The sequence below is a fragment of the Aplidium turbinatum genome, chromosome 1 (assembly GCF_918807975.1).
Source record: "Aplidium turbinatum chromosome 1, kaAplTurb1.1, whole genome shotgun sequence".
Lineage (NCBI taxonomy): Eukaryota > Metazoa > Chordata > Ascidiacea > Aplousobranchia > Polyclinidae > Aplidium > Aplidium turbinatum.
The window spans coordinates 30,049,772-30,063,551 of NC_137472.1; positions in this window are offsets into that span (position 1 = coordinate 30,049,772).

Here is a 13,780-nt window from a genome sequence, read left to right on the forward strand (position 1 = left end):
TTCAGACCATTTCTCTACTGATAAAGGAAGAAAATCATCATTTATCTCTAAAACAGAGAAAAAGAACCGAGTGTCCTTTGTGATAAAATCTGTCAGTTTTGATTCCAGATTGATTTCTGATGGAAAACGTGGTCCGTAGCTGGCCAGTGCCAAACCGATCTGCTGGTGTAAAAACAGGATCTGTAGGTTTTACATGTATAAGTTCATCAGCCATCTGATGTTTACCTCTTCCTGAACTTCAGAGCTGAACAGTGCCAGTCCAGTGGTACCATCTCAGCAGAGAGATACCAAAATTGACGTTTGAAGCTACGTTCAGCAGCATCTGATATCAACTTATGCACTGCTCCATATCTGAGAATGTTCTTGTACATAGTCAAACGGTTTCAAGGAGCATCTACAGCAACACTACACCGAAACCAATATATGGGTCAGATGCATCAATTTTGTACCTGTAGTCTCCAGAACGGAGAAAAAATTCAGAATGCTTGGTGCCATAAAATTTTGATTTAAAAGTCTTGAGATACTTCTCTACCAACTAAATCAAAAGACTGCCCCCAAAAAATATCATGTTTTTATACTGAAAATTAAATATCAGTGTGAGTATACCTATTTTATCAGTTTCTAGCAGGTTTACTGCAGTTGTGCGATAATGTACCTAAATATTCTGATACTTCAGCCAAAGTCATGTATTGTTTGACCTCAAGGTAGTAATAAATCATATGCTAGCAATAGTAATAGCAATACTTTTTTCATATGGAGCCATTGCCAATCAAATATGCGTAAAAAGCACCTCACAATCACAGCTAAATTAAAATTTAACAACTTTAACTGTATCTATGTTCTCTAAGATCAAAAATAGGTTACAGAATGCTTCAACAGGTATCATTTCTTATGAGCAACTTTTATAGTAACATTACATGTAAAAATAACTGTATTATACAAAGGAGTGCTTACTGGTTTTACAAAAAAAAAGAAAAAAAAAAGTTCTGGAGACTACAGTGTTCTGGAGACTACAGACAAATTCAATAAGAAAGAAATTCCTAATCTTTTATTTATTCCGAGTCCTCTCTATGAAATCCTGCTAAGTGAGCATACTAGTCCATCACATACTGGAAGAATGTTTGCCATTTTAAAGGGGACCTGAAATGAAAAATTAAAATTTTTTTGGTGATTCTTTAGTGTTTAAGTATTATATTTTTCAAAAAATTTTTTTGATATGCCTTTTTGTTTGGGAGATATAACCAAATGAAAATCGGCCACCTGATGGCGCTATGTGTCTTGTGACGTCATCGGCTGGCAACCAAGTAAACAGCTTCATGCATTTGCCTTAGAAACGTCGCATAGGTCATTGTATATTGAGCATAAACAAGATGTCTGAAACAAGACAAGGATTTCTCTTTGAAGCAAAAAGACGGCGACTTGACAGCGAAAAACATCATTCTGATTTGTGCTCTGACAACACCAGTTCGGACAGTAGTCGGATGGAAAATTTACATTGAAAAAAATGCAGGAAAATAATTTGCTTGAACCAAGTGGTTTATATCAACTAAAAGTAGCCTATGTATTCAGAGTTGCCTAATATGCCTTTGCCTACCCTGCCAATGTTTTACTGTCCTACTGACCTGTTTCAAAGTCTTGTTGTTTTCTCGCTTTGCTATTCGATCCAAACGCCCGATCGTACTCACAGACCTGTACCTAGGTTGATCGAGTTTTGTGGGTATACTGTATTGTATTGACAGTGGCTTTCACATATCTTGAAAAATCAAAGACAGAAGAAACAGCTTCAGGGATGAGCAGGTGTTTGGACTTGGTGCTTTGTAGCTCTGCCTGTAGATCGCGTTGGTAATCGCTGGCCAGAAAATGATTGGTGCACACACGGCAGTGCTTGTTTACAGGTGGGTTTTTGAGTTTCATCGCCGAGATCCATTTCTTCAGCTTGTCGTCATTATTCAGAGGTAAACGATGAAAGATTTTACGATTTCCCGGTTAGTACAACCGGGAGCCATACAAGTAGTCACCATTTTAAAGGTGTAAAAACTCCCTTAGCACAAAATTGTTCGCTGTTTCGGTAACCTACGCGATTTGTTCCTTGTGTTTGTACGCAAAACAATAGACCTTGGATGCCGCTTTGCCAGCCAATGACGTCATCAAATTTTTTGACCAATCAGAATCATTCAATTTAAAAAAGGTTTTTTTAGGTTTTTTAATTAATGGTAACACAAAAAATAAAAAAATTGTTGAAAAACGTTTTATTTCAGAAAGATCTACAAATACAAAAGCTATGTATTTTCGTTGCAGTGCACCTTTAAACAGGGAAGCATACATTTTTTGTTAAAGTTTGCTCTGGAGACTACACAATTTTGAAGCCAGGCTAAATAGCTTCCATAGAAGAGTGAACTATTATCACACTTTTTAGTAAATCTGTTTTCTTGTTTTGTAGGTTTGTTTATATATAAATTTGCATCATTTTACACCCAAACAGGAGCACAGAGTAGGCATTGGTAGAGTAGTACCATGGGTCGTTCTGGAGACTACAACATAGTGGAGCCAAAATTGCAGATTCGTAAAATTGAGAAAAATACAAGGCCAAAATTGTAAAGCCAGTGTCATTTCAACATTAAAATGTAGCTAAAGCTGCACAGTGTTAAATAAAAGTCAGTTTAGCACTGCAGTATTTGCCTGTGAAAAATCACAAGGGAATTACAGAAGTAAAAACGTGAAAAATCCAAAAAAAGTGGGCAATTTTGTGATAAATCCAAAATTTTTGCTAAGAAGTTAACAATTTCCATTGAAAATTAGCATTACATAGGGGGGGCACATATCTAAACTGTAACTTAAAGCCTAAAAAAGTAGACTGAAACCTTAAGAAATACCAAAACTGCAAAAATGCGTTCTGGAGACTACAGGGTACAAAATTGATGCATCTGACCCACATACAGTAGACGAGGGAAATAAAATTCATGAGATCTTTTAGTTTAGCCACTTGTGAACCTGATGTGATAGTTCCCTTAGGTAACTTAGCTATTTGATTTTCCAGTAGCACCAATTAATAGGAATGAATCAATTTGGCCATCCATCTGGCCTTGTGTGTGGCCCCAGAACGGTAGAATTTCACATTTTGTAGACCAGGACTGATATAAGCAATGCACATTGCACAAGTTCATAAGTTATTTATAGTCGCCTCAAATGAACTTGTATTTGCTTTGTGCAAGTTGAACAACGTCATCTTTGAGGTTCTGAATGAGATCGTGTGTTGTTACTGGAAAGCTGTTGATATCCAGTGTACTTAGCAGTTAGCCACTGTGGAATAGAACCCCAGTTATTGCGGAGTCTCATGAAGATGCTCATTTCTGATTATTTTAAAACCTCTAGCTTCAAATCTTCAAAGATACATGACACAACGATTTCACCAAAGTGATGTAAACAACCTGACCAGAGAAGTTCCTTATCTTAAAAGCTACAGTAGAAGCAGTTTTTGCGTTTCTTTTTTTAGAGTGTTTTTGACGTTTTTCTGCACTAAGAATCCTACTTTCTTTTCTTCAGACTCGTGCGAATAAAATAGAGTCAAATCCGGCGATTGTGGCTGTCCTGTCTGTCATCATTCCTTTTAAGAATGATATGTCTGCAGGATTTGATATAAGCTCCTCAACAAAACACTAACATACTGATTTCGCCTGAACCCGTTGTCATGCATTTTGTGTCCATTACTGTAATGCTATGGATAATTGGATGCACAAATTAAAGGCAACATTTTTGCAATTAACTTCATACGGTAATTGTTTGCTTTTATATGTTTGCTTCAGTGTATTAACAGCAATACCTTTAGAAGCATTATGAATTTGTTTTTCTTTGCCCTTTTTTAAAAAAAACAATAAATTTCCAACTTTTTCAAGCATTTTTGCTGAATAAAGACTCTGATGTCATTTTGCTAGCCCATAGGTGATTTTAGACTGCAGAAATGACTTCCCTAGACTTGATTTAGTGGGGATAGACACCAAAACCACTAGCCTGCACCCACTAGAAAAAAAATTATAGTCAATTTAAGGAATTTTGCCTCGGCGGTCACTAGAGAGCTCTTGGATAGGGGTCAAACGGGGTCAAAAAATGTTTTTTCAAGTACCAATGTAAAAGATAGCCCAAACTGCATCTTTTGGCAGATGCACTAAGCTGAACCTAAAAATTCGTTTTTTTTGATCCACCCTAGTAATTACAGTATGTCGTCACACTAGGATTGCTTTTATTGCCACACTCGGAGTTATCGCTACGTTTGACCTAACGTTAATTATTATAAACAAACACATGTTATGCGTCTGCGTTGGCTAGCGGTTGATGGACTGCGACTCTTTAAGCTAAGCACAACATAAAGTTTAGCAACGAACTAGATTTATTAGCATGAAACAAGAGACGAAAAGGTTTACTAAAAGGTATTGTCTGTAAATGGAATGAAAGTACTAACTTGATCATACGCTTGAAAATATACCTGTTGAAAGTAAAATCATTCATGTTTACATCAATTCAACAGCGAACAGCACGTCACCTTGAATAAATTTAAAAGTTTCTGACATCCGTAAACAGCCCTTGAAGAATAGTTACAAAGAGACGTTTGATTAAGTTTTCGACTTGACATTGCTCCCTTTTCACTACAATATCGCAACTTATCGCTGACCAGCTTTCAAGTTTCAATTCGCTGTAATACGCCCGTTTTCGTGTTGCAGATGAAACAAAAAATGCGCATATTACCCGCCTTTGATTGGGTTTCTATGGCAACGGTCGTGTGTGCGCCATGCAGTTTGCGCGAGTCCGTTGTTGTGTTGATTATGCCGCGTGTGCGCAATGCGGTTTGTACCAGCCCTTGTTACGTTGGTTAGTGTTAGTGGTTACCTCGGGCCCCGAGACTTCAAGTTCAATTTCACAGCAAGCGGTTCACTGCCGCGACAATTCTCTGCAGAGGTTTCGACTTTCGAAAGCGACATCGAGTCTGTTTGCAAGCGCATTAAGCTAAACGCACGCTGCGTCCACGTAGCAAATTATGTTGTTTTTGGGTGCATTCAACATCTGATGTCATTTTTGTCATTTTCATTTTTGATTTAACGTCAGCAGACGTTAAATCAATGTGAAAATGACAGATTTTTTTGTCTGGGGTGGGATTGTAGCATCGCTACTCGTTCTAGTGATTATTTATCGCGAAGCTGTTGCGGTTTGCATTTAAAAATGTTTTCCTGCTACCGATCGCTAGTTCATCTATTGTTTTATGTATCAATGCAGCATAAAAAGTTGCTCCCACGCAGAAATATGCGTGGGGGCCTGGCCCCCACGCCCCACGGCTTAGGCGCCTATGTATGCAATTAAGATGGTTCTATTAAAAGACCAGGTGCTCAAATTAAACATAAACTAATTACCAGTAAAAGAACGATCAAGTTACAACGATTTGTAAATTTTGGAGTGCTTGTCTATGCAAAGTATTGGTTTCAGTGTCCAAGTGCCATCGATGCTCCAATATAAACGATTTGAAATTATTCAAAGACATTCAGATGTACGATTCAGTTGATTCGAAGGCAGCAACGTCCGCGACAAATGCATTGAAACGCCACTTATGGAGCTTAACAAAATAATTTGCACCAATCATTTTATTTAGTCAAGAAATAACAGTGGAAGAAAAGGTCACTGTAGCCAAGAAGTTGTCTCTGGTCAAGGTCAAGAATGACCAACAAAATGTAAGACCTCATGGTCTGGGATATTGGAAGCCCCTGTTCCCCTCGATAGATACCCTCACAAGCTCAGTATCGGATGTATCCTGTCTTATTGGTGAAGGTTCATGGATTTTCTTCCAAGCTCTGGGTGTACAAGACACTTCCTTTCTATCCGAGGATCCTGACAAATGGCCGGAACATAGATCGTTCCAAGATTGTCAGAAACGAGATAACAATATCATGGTTGTTAATGACGCAGCTGAACGAGGAGTGAAGTTGGCAACAAATTTTATTTCATCCTGTCCGGAAGAAGGAAATTTCCAAAATGCTCTTCAAGTAGTTGAAGAAAATCGACAATTGGTAACAAATATCAGGAAGAACATGGACATTAAATGCATGAATAGAATGGAAACTTCATAAACCACCATTTATTGTGTCGTGCACTGTGCATTTAAAACCACTGTATGATTTGGCTGAACTATGTCTGTATTGTGTATATACTGTGTGTAGGTACTAGGTACCTAATCCTCTCCTCACCTCATGTTCAAAAATGCATAGTGTTGATAGTTGAAAATATTATGTTCCATTAAACATGATATTTATGGTTCAATTTTATTTTTTAAAATCACAAAAAAATGAAAAATTTATATATGGTTTTCATTCAAATTTTTTTGAAAAATTTAGAGCACGTATATACATGGACATAATTGTTTCTAGTGAAGCAAATTTTTCCTGAGAAATAAAAGTGCAAAACAAATCTTTGGTTGAAATAAAATTCATTTTATATTATATTACTTTAAATATTTTATATTTACTTTAAACATTGACAGTATTTTTACTGTTTTTCACAATTCTTGGAAAACGATAAAACGAAAAGGGCAAGTGTGAAAAGTTAATCAATATTGAAAATTTTGATGGCAAAATACATTTCAGGTCAAGCCTCCAACATAAAAAAATTTGTGGCAGTCCCAGGCAGTTTTTGAAATTTTAAGGGGCATTTGAATCACCCTAGTACTGATATATAGCCTACTACATAATTTTTCATTCAGGCACGTTTTAAACCTTTCAAGGTTTTGCCACCTTTTCCCGTTCATTAACGTGCTGGTAGGTTTATATCGATTTTTGTAGTTAGTATCTTTTTTGTCCGGGACGCGTTAATGATGAAAAATGATTGATTGATTGACTTTGCTTACTTATTTCGGACATTGTAATAACTGTTAATAACCGGTAGTTAATAAACTAAGTACCGCAACTAAGTAGTTGTTTTAGACCTTATTTTACACTATACCGGTATAGTGTAAATATAGCCAAATAATAGCGTTGCCAGAGAAGGAATTCTGTCCTAATTTGAGAAAAGTTGAAAGCTGTTGAAAGCAAAAACTTGCATTTTGGATTTTTTTTTAGTTCTGAGTAAAAATCAGAACCTTAACCTTATTCCTACGTCTAACCTTTACCTTAACCCTTCCTAACTTTAATCCTAGTTCTGGCAACACATGATTGTAATCATGGCAACAAGTGGGTAAAAAACCACTTTGTTAATGTATATAAAAGTAAGTCGAAATATGGTTAAAATCGTTTTTGACTTGGTGGGGTAGCAAATAGCAATTTCAGCCATTTTTAGAGCCCCATAACTTTTACTTATAGGTGGTAGAAGACTAAAAATTGCTGTGCTAGTTCATTATAAACTATACTACACAATTCAATAGTAAAAAACAACATCTCTTGATAAGTGTTAGGTCCGGGTCATCAAAATCCTGTTTTTTGCCCGTATAAGTGTTTTTTTTTCAATTTTCAAATTCTTCTAACACCCAAACCAATCAAAATATTTCTCTAAAACCCAATTATTTGTAATATTTGGAAACTTTTCTTCTGCCAACTTGAATTTTAGAGTTGTGGTGCCATTAACCTATCAGGCAGAAATGGCCCTTTTTACCCCTATGTTTAGAGCCCCAAATGACCGCGTAGGCATGTTATGGTCATGCTGAAATTTATACCAGACAAACACATACATTTACTCTTACATTTCATGAAATAAAATCTTTGATTATCAAACTACACTATAAATTTTATGTCTTTAAAATGTAACATTTTGGTCATTTTTGGCAAATAATCTCAAGTCCATAATGTAGATCAGACAAAATAAAACAATGATTTATCATGAAAACAGTGAAAATAAGTAGGTACTATGCTTATTGATCATAAACATTGGAATGCTGACGCTGTTGGCCCTTAATTTATGTTCAAAATGATGCTTTCACCTCTTCTCACCCATAAAAAAGTACCCACCTTCATTCTTGCAATCAATAAGCTATAATGTTTGAGATAAAATTGTAGGAAAATGATCAAGTCGTGTTTCAGTTTGCACTATAATTCTGCATTATATATGTAAAATGCATTGCAAATCAGCTCAGTTGTGTTTGAATATCATCTATTGTCTAAGAAACTGTGGAAGTAGTGTCAGAACATTTTCATAATCTTTTTGGTTAAGTTTGTATTTTCAAGCACTCAATCTGTAGGTTTCTGGTACACCAACACAACAAATGATATGTTGGAATGGCACCCAACAAGACATCTGTCTTTGGTCTGGTTACCACAGCAAAATGTTGTTTGTAAACACGCTTCATGAATTTTACGAAAACATCACCATGTTTATATGAACGTTCAATAATATTTCCAATGAACTAATTATCACAGATACTGGCAATGTATTTTCCTGGTTGGAACAGAGTTGAGATTTTTGATTGATCTGAAAGCAATCATTCTTCATCCAAATGTTGTTTTGCATCACAGATTTGTTCTGCACTGATGTCAGTGAATATTGAATCTTGTGCCATTCTTTTCAACCGTACTATATTGATGGAAATTGGAATAAAGCAATGGTGTTCCGCTAATAGTTTTTGTCAATGCATAATGTCTCTCCAAGTCTCCAATTCATACTCTTCTTCATTTTTTTAACATTGTCTTCACTAATGAAGAAGAACCGAATGTTTTTGATGTTTGTTGTTGCCCATTTAAAGATCTGCAATTGTGTCAAAATATGGTTTGCATTGGGGCTCTGAAGACTTGCGCGTACTGTAAGACCCAATGACACTCTGACAGTGCCTCCAATTCTGTCACGTGGGCTTTTCCCATGCGAAGTGGCAAAAAAGTGCCATTCAGCAAAAATGCCAAAGTCATGTTTGTGATAGCACAGGTTGGTGAAGTTCTTATATATAATTTTTATATTGTGAAGCTGCACCATTGCTAAAATAGATGTGTGGATTCAGGATAAACTGTTTCTGTCATGCTTAAGGCAATCTGAAATTACGGACAGGCTGAGGCACTTTAATTTCTGTACATCTTTGTAGTAAACCACATGGATGAAGGCTTGCTTGGCTGTTATCCCAGTGATGACCTTGCACAGCATCTTGGGCAATAAAACTATAGTTCTCTGAAAAGTCCAAGAGAATAGTTGCTGTAGCAGGTGCCGTCTTGATCTTTTTTCAGTGATCTCAGAAAAGATGCCCGTGCTTTCATAATGAAATGATGTTGTCGCAAATGATCAAATAATAAACACACTATTTCTATAAATTCCTGGACTGAACTTTGCATTGATACAAGTGTTGTCCTGTCAGTGTGCACCCATTGTTTGTAAGAAATGGATCATCAACATCAAAGTCTTTTTTTTTCAAATATATCATTTAAGTAAGCTTGCAGTCCTTCCTTTCCTGGGCATGAGTCTCAAAGATGGATCATGCATTCCCTTTCATTTGTGCTGCAGACCAAGTGTGCAATAACTTCTCAAAAATGGTTCTGAAACACTCTTAAAGTGTTAATTCGTGCATGTTTTTGTCCTTGCAGTAAGTTTGTCTTTTTTGCTTTAATTTATGTCGGAATGGCCCGTTTCGGCGAGTCCGATTCGACGAGTCCGATTCGACTAGTCCGATTCGGCGAGTTCCCTATTCGGCGAGAGCCTTTTTCGGCGAGTGCCCTATTCGGCGAGTTTTTGAAATTTTTAAAAGGAAATTATCGGGTACCCTAGCCTCATAGGCGCCGACTTTTCATAAAACCTTAGGGCGAGAAAGGTGATGACGTCATAACCGTAACGCTATTTTACTCAATTAAAATAGTCTTTGATTAAGCTTAGTGTCTTGTTTATATTGACAAATAGGTCGCAAACCGAGTTTATTAGAACCGCTGCTTGAAAGGATTAGTTTTACGTATAGTCGTAAAAATGTTGATATTGTTAGCTCATAATTGGAACTGTTGGAAAACAAGCCGATTCATTTCCTTTTCGTGCGAGTGAACAACAACGATCAAGACAGTGAAGTTATCGAAATAAAACGCAAAAAATCATGATCTCAAGCAGAGTGGAAACCCGCTATCAGTTTTATTAACTTCGTTTCGCTAATTACTTACTTTCAAAGTGTTAACAACGGCGAAGTGTTTTCTCTTCTGTTTTTTATCAAAAGTCTTTGTAGTCTTTTATTGAATACAGTAGGGCAGTAGGATATATATTCGAGTAAAGGTCTAGATGTTCGCAAGTGATTTTCACCTCAAAAAGGCAAGTTCAACTAACACAGGACATGCTGTTGTCTCCAGCTCGGCAGTTTTCAAAATGAACGCACTAAAAATCATTGTCGACGTAGATTACGGATTGTGAAATCGCGTCGGCCTAAGTAAAAGTTTTGAATACGTTAATTTGCAGTGATTCAAACTTAATTTTCAAATTCAATGATTTTTTGTCAATTCTAAACTTTATGCACTTGTTGAGCTATATGCAAAGCTCACGAAACAAAACAGAAAGAGCTGTTTTAAGAAATCATTTTTTTATTTTTGCGTGTAGGATATAATCGTTCTTATTATTACGTAACATTCCATGATCGTTAAAGTCGATGTCAAACCTTAGCGGCCGCATAAAACAATGTCAGGTTGGCTAGGTGATAATAGCGGTAAGAGACGTCGTTAATGCAGGCAATATCTGCGACCAAGACCATTAAACACCTTTTCTTTTTATCGGTTTTCGATTTAATTCTCACACATTGCGAAGAAAACAATGCGTTCTGTTGAATCATAATTGTCTCACAGCGGAAAGACCTCGTTGAAAATAGCGCGTCTAATTTAGCTGGTTTACTGAATATTGCCGTGAATAGTTACGTGACTATTCCAGCAGCGTAAGTTACTCTACCATCTGCTTTTAATTTCCATACCGTGTGAGAAAGCCATGCGATCAGCTGCTGTTTTGCGGGCAAGAGCAACGCAGGCTTTTCTTGCTTTCGGCATTCTTTAAGTCCGTTTAAATTATCTAAATCTCTTTCGCGAAGTGTTTTAACTTTAAAACACCACTTGTAATCACCATTTTTGTTGCCCCTCAACCATAAATTTACGGGGGGCGCCGGCCCCCCGGCCCCCCCGAAAGTCGGCGCGTATGCCTAGCCTAATTACAACTGCCGTTTTTACATAGTTTTAACGTCGCTAAACGTTGAAATCGTGCAGAAAGGAATAAAAATAAAATGTTTGAACTATTAAATTAAAATTCGTCATGTCAGTTCAGTTGTTTTTATTTTTGACCATCATATCAAAAACAATACACGTCGACATAGCAAAGGTGTAGAAAAAGGTAGAAGCGACAAAACGCGAACGTTAAAACGTGCTTGTGACCGAAGTATCATAATTATTGAGTTGAAAGAAATTTGGCACGGTCGCAACACCTTCAGAAAAATTTAAGATATGAAGGGAAAATAAAACAAAGAAAATGTTACAAAAAAAATCATGCTTATGTGTATAAGTTAGTACTTTTGAATAGTTAAAATGATTAGTTTGGATCAACAAATGAGAACCCATTGTAGTAACAGAATGAAAAGGCTAACCAAATGTGTGGCCTATCGTTTTAACGTCGCTAAACGTTGAAATCCTGTAGAAAAGAGAACTTTGCTGACTAGGATACGTTGAAACTGAAAAACATTCACAGAAGCCCTACGATACGTTGCATTTTTAAGATAATGTATTCAGACGTTGAATCAATGTACAAATAAAATGTTATGCTAAATGGGTTCTTGGAACAATTCGAAGGGCTTCTGTGAATGTTTCTCAGCTTCAACGTATCCTAGTCAGCAAAGTTCTCTTTTCTACACGATTTCAACAGTTAGCGACGTTAAAACGATGTAAAAACGGAAATTTTTGCTGGTTGGGATAACTGGGCTACGGTACCCGATAATTTCTTTTAAATCCAAGCTGTAGGCCACACATTTGTTGATCCAAACTAATCATTTTAACTATTCAAAAGTGCTAACTTACAGACATAAACATGATTTATTTATTTATTTTTTTGTAACATTTTCTTTGTTTTATTTTCCCTTCATATCTTAAATTTTTCTGAAGGTGTTGCGACCGTGCCAAATTTCTTTCCATAGGCGCCACTTTTCAAAAAACCTTGGGGGGCGAGAAAGGTGATAACGTCATAACCATAGCGCTATTTACTCGGTTAAAATAGTCTTTGATTAAGCTTAGTGTCGTGTTTATATTAACAAATAGGTCGCAAACCGAATTTATTAGAACCGCTGCTTGAAAGGATTAGTTTTACGCACGCAGTACGCCTAGTCATAAAAATTTTGATATTGTTAGCTCATAATTGGAACTGTTGGAAAACAAGCCGATTCATGTCCTTTTCGTGCGAGTGAACAACAACGATCAAGACAGTGAAGTTATCGAAATAAAACGCAAAAAATCATGATCTCAAGCAGAGTGAAAACCCGGTATCAGTTTTATTAACCTCGTTTCGCTAATTACTTACTTTCAAAGCGTTGACAACGGCGAAGTGTTTTCTCTTCTGTTTTTTATCGAAAGTCTTTATAGTCTTTTATTGAATACAGTAGGCTATACTCGAGTAAAGATCGAGATGTTCGCAAGTGATTTTCACCTCAAAAAGACAAGTTCAACTAACACGGGACAAGCTGTTGTCTCCAGCTCAGCAATTTTCAAAATGAACGCACTAAAAATCATTGTCGACGTAGATTACGGATTGTGAAATCGCGTCGGCTTAAGTGAAAGTTTTGAATACGTTTATTTGCAGTGATTCAAACTTAATTTTCAAATTCAATGATTTCTTGTCAATTCTAAACTTTGTGCACTTGTTGAGCAATATGCAAAGCTCACGAGACAAAACAGAAAGAGATCATTTTTTTATTTTTGCGTGTAGGATATAATCGTTCTTATTATTACGTAACATTCCATGATTGTTAAAGTCGATGTCAAACCTTAGCGGCCGCATAAAACAATGATGTCAGGTTAGCTAGGTGATAATAGCGGTAAGAGACGTCGTTAATGCAGGCAATATCTGCGACCAAGACCATTAAACACCTTTTCTTTTATCGGTTTTCGATTTAATTCTCACACATTGCAAAAACAATGCGTTCTGTTGAATCATAATTGATCTCACAGAGGGAAGATCTCGTTGAAAATAGCGCGTCAAGCCGTCTAATTTAGCTGGTTTACTTAATATTGCAGTGAATAGTTACGTGACTATTCCAGCAGTACTCTACCATCTACTTTGAAATTTCCATACCGTATGAGATAGCCATGCGAGCTGCTGTTTTGCGGGCAAGAGCAACGTAGGCTTTTCTTGCTTTCCGCATTTTTTAAGTCCGTTTAAATTATCTAAATCTCCTTCGCGAAGTGTTTTATCTTTGAAACACCACTTGTCATCACCATTTTTGTTGCCCCTCAACCATAAATTTACGGGGGGCGCCGGCCCCCCCTGAAGTCGGCGCGTATGTTTCTTTCAACTCAATAACTTACTCCGGTCACAAGCACGTTTTAACGTTCGCGTTTTGTCGCTTCTACCTTTTTTACACCTTTGCTATGTTGACGTGTATTGTTTTTCATATGATGGTCAGAAATAAAAACAACTGAACTGACATGACGAATTTTAATTTAATAGTTCAAACATTTTATTTTTATTCCTTTCTGCACAATTTCAACGTTTAGCGACGTTAAAACTATGTAAAAACGGCAATTATAATTAGGCTACGGTACCCGATAATTTCCTTTCAAAAATTTCAAAAACTCGCCGAATAGGGCACTCGCCGAAAAAGGCTCTCGCCGAATAGGGA